Here is a 7,228-nt window from a genome sequence, read left to right on the forward strand (position 1 = left end):
GGTTTGGCACTTGATACTGGCACATGGGTGGGTTTGGCACTATGATACTGGCACATGGGGGGAGAGGAACTTGATACTGCCACTTTTTTGGGGGGGAGATGGCACTATGATACTGGGACATGGGGGGGGAGAGAGAGGCACTTGATACTGGCACATGGGGGGGTTTGGCACTATGATACTGGCACATGGGGGGTGGGAAGGAGAGAGGCACTTTACACTGGCACATTGGGGGGGGGGGAGATGGCACTATGATACTGGGACATGTGGGGGGGGGGAGAGAGGCACTTGATAATGCCCCCCAATAATGTGCCAGTATGGGGGACACTAGGCCGGCAGCCTATCAGAGGCCGGACACTGAGGGGCATCTACTGGGGCACTATATATGGGGCATTTTATACTGGTACATTATGGGGGGCACTAGCAGGAAGGGGGAGAGGAGCACTATGAGGGAATTTACTGGGGGCACTATATAGGGGTATTTTATACTGGGACATTATGGGGGCACTATGGGGGCACTATGGGGACATTAGCTCAACTGGGGGCATTACAAGGGGGTATTTTTGCACTGTCACATTATAAGGAGAATTATTTCTCACCAGCAGGCCCTCAACCCTAATGTTTTAGAGGGTAAGCTCGCCTGCAGGCCCTCACCTATAATCTTTTAGAGGGTCAGCTCACCTGCAGGCCCTCACATATAATGTTTTAGAGGGTCAGCTCACCAGCAGGTCCTCAACTACAATCTTTTAGAGGGTCAATTCACCTGCAGGCCCTCACATATAATGTTTTAGATGGTCAGCTCACTGGCAGGCCCCTTACCTACAATCTTTTAGAGGGTCAGAGGGCCTCGCATGCAATGTTTTAGAAGGTCAGCTCACCAGCAGGCCCTCAACCATAATGTTTTAGAGAGTCAGCTCACCAGCAGGCCCTCACCTACAATCTTTTAGAGGGCCAGCTCACCTGCAGGACCTTGCATGTAATGTTTTAGAGGGCCAGCTCACCAGCAGGCCCTCACCTACAATCTTTTAGAGGGCCAGCTCACCTTCAGGCCCTCGCATATAATGTTTTAGAGGGTCAGCTCACCAGCAGGCCCTCACCTACAATCTTTTAGAGGGTCAGCCCACCTGCAGGCCCTTACATATAATGTTTTAGAGGGTCAGCTCACCAGCAGGCCCTCACCTACAATCTTTTAGAGGGTCAGCTCACCTGCAGGCCCTTGCAGACAATGTTTTAGAGAGCCAGCTCACCTGCAGGCCCTCGCATGTAATGTTTTATGAGGTCAGCTCACCAGCAGGTCCTCACCTACAATCTTTTTGAGGGCCAGCTCACCTGCAGGCCCTTGCATATAATGTTTTAGAGGGTCAGCTCACCAGCAGGCTCTCACCTACAATCTTTTAGAGGGTCAGCTCACCTGCAGGCCCTTGCATATAATGTTTTAGAGGGTCAGCTCACCAGCAGGCCCTCACCTACAATCTTTTAGAGGGCCAGCTCACCTGCAGGCCCTCGCATGTAATGTTTTAGAAGGTCAGCTCACCAGCATGCCCTCACCTACAATCTTTTAGAGGGTCAGCTCACCTGCAGGCCCTCACATATAATGTTTTAGAGGGCCAGCTCACCTGCAGGCCCTCGCATATAATCTTTTAGAGGGTCAGCTCTCCAGCAGGCTTTCAACCATAAAGTTTTACAGGGTCAGCTCACCAGCAGGCCCTCACCTACAATCTTTTAGAGGGTCAGCTCACCTGCAGGCGCTCACATATAATGTTTTAGAGGGTCAGCTCACCAGCAGGCCCTCACCTATAATCTTTTAGAGGGTCAGCTCACCAGCAGGCCCTAGCATATAATGTTTTAGAGGGTCAGCTCACCAGCAGGCCCTCACCTATAATCTTTTAGAGAGTCAGCTCACTTGCAGGCCCTCGAATATAATGTTTTCAATGGTCAATGCTCAGCAGCAGGCACTCGCCCATGAATTTTTCGATGCTCAGATCACTAGTAGGCACTCGCCCCTAATGTTTTAGAGTGTCAGCTCTGCAGCAGACCCTCACCCCTAATGTTTTAGATGGTCAGCTCAGCAGCAGGCCCTCGCCCGTAATGTTTTAGAGTGTCACCAGCAGGCCCTTGCTCCTAATGTTTTTGAGGGTCACCAGCAGGCCATCAATCATAATTTTTCAATGGTGTATGATGCCCTCCTTTATGTGTAATAAAGGGTGTATTGGAGTGCCGATTCCTTGTAATTTTTGGAAGACCTTTCACTTAGTGCATAGGTTTTATTAGTGTAGGAGTCCCACTACCTGAACAATTGTACCACCATGTGAATGAGGCACTCCATTATGTGATATACAGGTTGTATCGGAGTGCCTCTTCCTTGTAATTTTTGGCAGCACTTGCACTTTATATACAAGTAAATATACATGAAAAAATGTTTCCTAACAATTTTTCCTCCATCTAAAATCGATATTATCTTCGGTTTTGTGTGTATTATTGTCAGTCTGTAAAAGTGGCATACTACTCGGACAAAATCGTTCCCAGCAGCGACCTGGGAGTCCAAGATGCAACCAAGCATCCGCCCCATGCTATTCCTGAACCATTTTGGTGGTGTTTCCATCAATTTTTTAACTTTTCTTATGAACCAGACACCTTCCCCTCTTCAGAGCAGGGGGTGCCTGGTTTAATGCCCGGGTTCTCCCATTGACTTCCATTGTGCTCTGGTGCTCAGTAGAGCACCCAAGCATCCCGAGGTGTTCGACCCTAGCACCCGAACACTTTGGCTCGATCAACACTAATATGCTGCATGCAAATTTTTTGCCCCAAGATGCATAACATTACATTTATCTATATTGAACCTCATTTGCCAAGTGGAGGTCCAAGCCTATTAAGCCTTGATTCTCAAATTGGGGTGAATAAGCTTTCTCTTTAAACTGTTATTTGAGTGTCCATCTTTTATAATACTTAATTCAATTAGGCCTTGATTCTCAAATTGGGGTGAATAAGCTTTGTTATTTAACTGTTAATGGGGTGCCCACCTTGTTTAATAGATAAACAATTCTATTAAACCTTGATTCTCAAATTGGGGCGAATAAGTTGTCTATTTTTACTGTTATTGGGGTGTCCACCTTGTTAAATAGAGAAGCAATTCTATTATGTCTTGATTCTTAAATTGGGGTGAATAAGCTTTCTCACTTAACTGTTATTGGGGTGTCCACCTTCTTTCATAGATAAGCAATTCCATTTGGCCTTGATTCTCAAATTGGGGCGAATAAACTGTATTTCTACTGTTATTGGATGCGTCCATCTGTTAAATAGATAAGCAATTCTATTAGGCCTTGATTCTCAAATTGGGGTGAATAAGCTTTCTCATCCAACTTTTATTGGGGTGCCCACCATGTTAAATAGATAAGCAATTCCATATGCCTTGATTCTCAAATTGGGGTGTCTAATACTACTGTTATTGGGGTGTCCTTATTGACATTGAATCAGCCATCAGTTCTCTGAAATGTTACATATACTGTTACTGTTACTTTATAGCAAGTCCAACAAAGAGGTGCCAGGGCCCGCCAAAAGAATAGACAGTAGCAAAAATGTTGCTATAGCTGGCAGAAGTAGCAGCAGAAGACAGGGGGTGGTAGCAGCAGCCACAGCAACAGGCCAGAGCTGCTGGGGTCATCTAGGGGTCGTGTTTTGACGACCACTCCCTCTGTCCTGGAATGGTTGACTTGGTGTTCAACATCAACGCAAATGACATCAGACACCCACAGGCAGGGGTCAGTAGGTTCGTCTGATATGACACTTAGCTGGCATGGCCAAGGAACAAGCTCTGTTCCCTCACCTATTCTAAACCTGCCTCTTTCCTTTACTGCTCCTTCTGCCAGCCAAGTAATGTATGCCCCCTGCTCTGCTCCACTTTTCAGCGAGGAAGATATTATTGAGAACATTCAGTAGTTACTGTCCAGCCCAGATTTGATGGAGAGGTCTGCTGCTTCCTCCTGTAGCCATGCAAGTAGTGACGATGAGAGTCACAAGGGAGCAGGTGTTGCGAGCGATCAGGGAAGTGGCCATGAGACTGGTGAGGGTGACATAAGTGAGGATCAGACAGTAGTGGATGATGCAGGGTGAAGGGAAGGCTTCATCATCATTATTCTCAGAGGGTGAGGATAGCAGCTTATTCATGAGAAAGCAGTAGGGTGGCAGCGTGCGGCTGAGCCAGCAGGATGCAAGCGTGGCCCTGATCCAGCAGGGTGGCAGCAGTGTGATCCAAACATCTGGAACCAAACATGCCTGCTACTCAGGAGCCCGCCTGTCCGGAAACAACTAGCAGTGCACAGCTTCATAGAGGCAGAGGCAGGTAGTCATCACAAAGTAGTGGGTTTAAAATGCCATACTCACCATTGTGACTCAAGTCGCTGGAGGACGTCAGCGTGGCTGTATGTAGGATCTGTGGGCAGAAGGTGGAGCACGGCAAAGGTGCCAATGTTGGCACGACGGCCCTGCGTCAACATATGGATCGTCACCATAAAGTGGTCTGGGTTAATGACTATGGTCAAGGACAATATTCTGTATGTCCTTTACAGCCCACTGGGTAAATGTGGTTCCTGCCCAGGCATACCATCAAATTGGCTAGTTGGTGGCAATGCCACCTCCCGTGTTCTCATGCTGTGGTTCTTTCATGCTGTGGTCAATGTCCTCTTCTGCCTCCTCACCCTTTGTCTTGTCCTCAGCCTCCACTGTAGGCATAGTTCGGAGTTGTCCTCCAGCATACCCCCTATGCAGAGCATCGCGGTGTCACGCTGTTCTGCACCTGGCAAGCCTGGGCAAACAGAGTCACACCGGGGAGGAACTGCTCTGTGTTCTTCATCAACAAATACATTCTGGCTGTCTCCTTGTCAACTGAAGATCGGAACCATGGCCACCAATAACGGGAAATAAATTCTCTCTGCATTGCGTCAAAGACGGCTGACCCATGCACCCTGCATGGCACATGTCTTTAATCTGGTTGTAACCCGGTTACTGAAGTTTCCACCCAACTGCAAGGCGTCTTGAAAATGGCCAGGAAACTGAGCATGCAGTTCAGCCAGTTCCTCCACCTGTAGAGGCAGAATGGTGTTCCACAACATCACCTCATATGTCATGTTTCCACACATTGGAACTCCACCCTCCACATGTAGGACGGACTATATGAGCAGAGGAAGACTGTTTGCTCAGGCCCTTTGAGGAGGCCACTTTATTTGTCAGTTGCCACGACTACGGGATGAATAATGTCATTTCACTCCTTCATGTTCTGAAGCAGATGCAGATAAATCTGGCTGCCCACAGGACAGGAGACATGGTGCCTAAATCTTACAGGCAACCTGAGCCCTGTTGGGGCTGAATTGGCACAGGAGGAGGATGAAGAAGAGGAGGAGGACATTAACGCCCAGAAATTGTATGCAGAAATAGGTGGTTTATCTGCCCAAGTGACAGGAGTGGAATAGAAGGAGCAGGAGGAGCATGCAGAGCTGGAAGACCAGGCAGATGACCCTGAAAGACCATGGCAGTATGCAGTGGAGATGGAGCAGGGAGTCCCTCTAATTCCCTGCTTGCGTAGTGACAGCCGCATTATCACCATTTGGCAGAGGGATAACTACTGACTCTCCACAATGTTAGACCCTCACTACCAGGCCTGAATGAGGGCCTTTTTTAGCCCTGCTGAGAGGAATAATAAAATCAACTACTGTGGTGACATCCTTTGTAGTCGGTTGGCATTATCGCCCATCCTCACGAAGGTCTGACTGAGGGAACCCTCTGCACTCATGTTCCAATGCCATGACTGCTGGAGGGGGTGGGGCAGGAGCAGCACCAGCTCCGTCAGCAGTAACTTGAGTTTTGAGTCTCTGATGAGCATGTTTCTTCACCCGCCAACTGAAGAAACCAGCCAGCAGCAGGACATGGAGCAGAACCTGAACCAGCAGGTGGTGGCATACTTGGAGTGCACCCTGTTACCCCAGTTCTTGGAGAACTGCTTTTGTTAAGCCCCTGTGCTCTGCACACTCCCCCTCTCCTTGATTGACAGGGTGAGACAACAGCATGCTGAGGGCAGAGCTGTGTCCTAGCATGTACACAGTGTTTATGATATGTACTATAGATTTACCATAATGAGAAGAGTGGATTTTGTATCTTTAGAAAGCTAATATAAATATTACTGCATTATTCACACACAAAATATATGATTATAAAGACACCAATAATATGTATTAGCTTTCTAAGTATAAAAAAAAACATAGCCTTCTATATGATAAGGCTATGATATGCCTTGTGATAAGCCTTGTGTGTAGAGATCCCAGGTTTGAATCTTGGGAGAGATTTTCTGATTTATTTCCCTCAGATATATTTTGTTCTCCCTCATTCAACCCATAATAAAAGTCTATAGCCTTATCATATTGAGAATAATGCATTTATACTTAGAAAGCTAATACATATTATTGCTGGTTTCTTTATAATTATATATTGTGCTGTGAATAATAATAAAAAAAAGTTTTAGATTTAATTTTCTAAGCATAAAATCTATTCTCAATATAGTACTGCTATACTGCCTTTTACTTTGTTTTAAATAAGAGAAAAAATAACAGAATATAAGTCTCTCCTGGGACTTGAACTTAGGATAATCTATATGCAAGGCTGACCACTTTTCACAATGCTATAGCCTTATCAACTAGAAAATAATAGTTCTTCTATACTAGTGTTTTTTACTATGCCCATAAAAAATCCAAATATGGTAAAACATATCTGTTGCCTTCATTCTCCAGGTCAGTACGATTAAAGCAATAACACATTTATATAGTTTTTCTTGTATTTTAATGCCTGAGATTACGGTTCCTGGTGACCAACAAAGGTGTTGAAGTCTAGTGCTTTTGAGATTCTCCTGCATACCATATTGGTGTAGGTTATTAGCAGAGAGAGTTCAGGGCAGGAGCTCACATAGCACATTGCTCCTCTTTTGCAGGACAAGGTATACTTTTTAATTCCACCATTTAATATTGCATATATAAAATTCCAAATGAGGTGAAATTCAAAGAAAAAAGGCAATTCTGCCACAGTATTATGGGGTTTGTTTTTATGGCTTTGCCTATGCATTAGTATAGTTTTTCTTGCATTTTAATACTGAAAAAAAAAAGTGCATTTTTTTTTCTCTTTTCATCACCATTAGAAATGAGCGAATCGAATCCCACGAAGTGAAATTCGATCCGAATTTCTGGATATA

Source organism: Bufo bufo, chromosome 2 (assembly GCF_905171765.1).
Source record: "Bufo bufo chromosome 2, aBufBuf1.1, whole genome shotgun sequence".
NCBI lineage: Eukaryota > Metazoa > Chordata > Amphibia > Anura > Bufonidae > Bufo > Bufo bufo.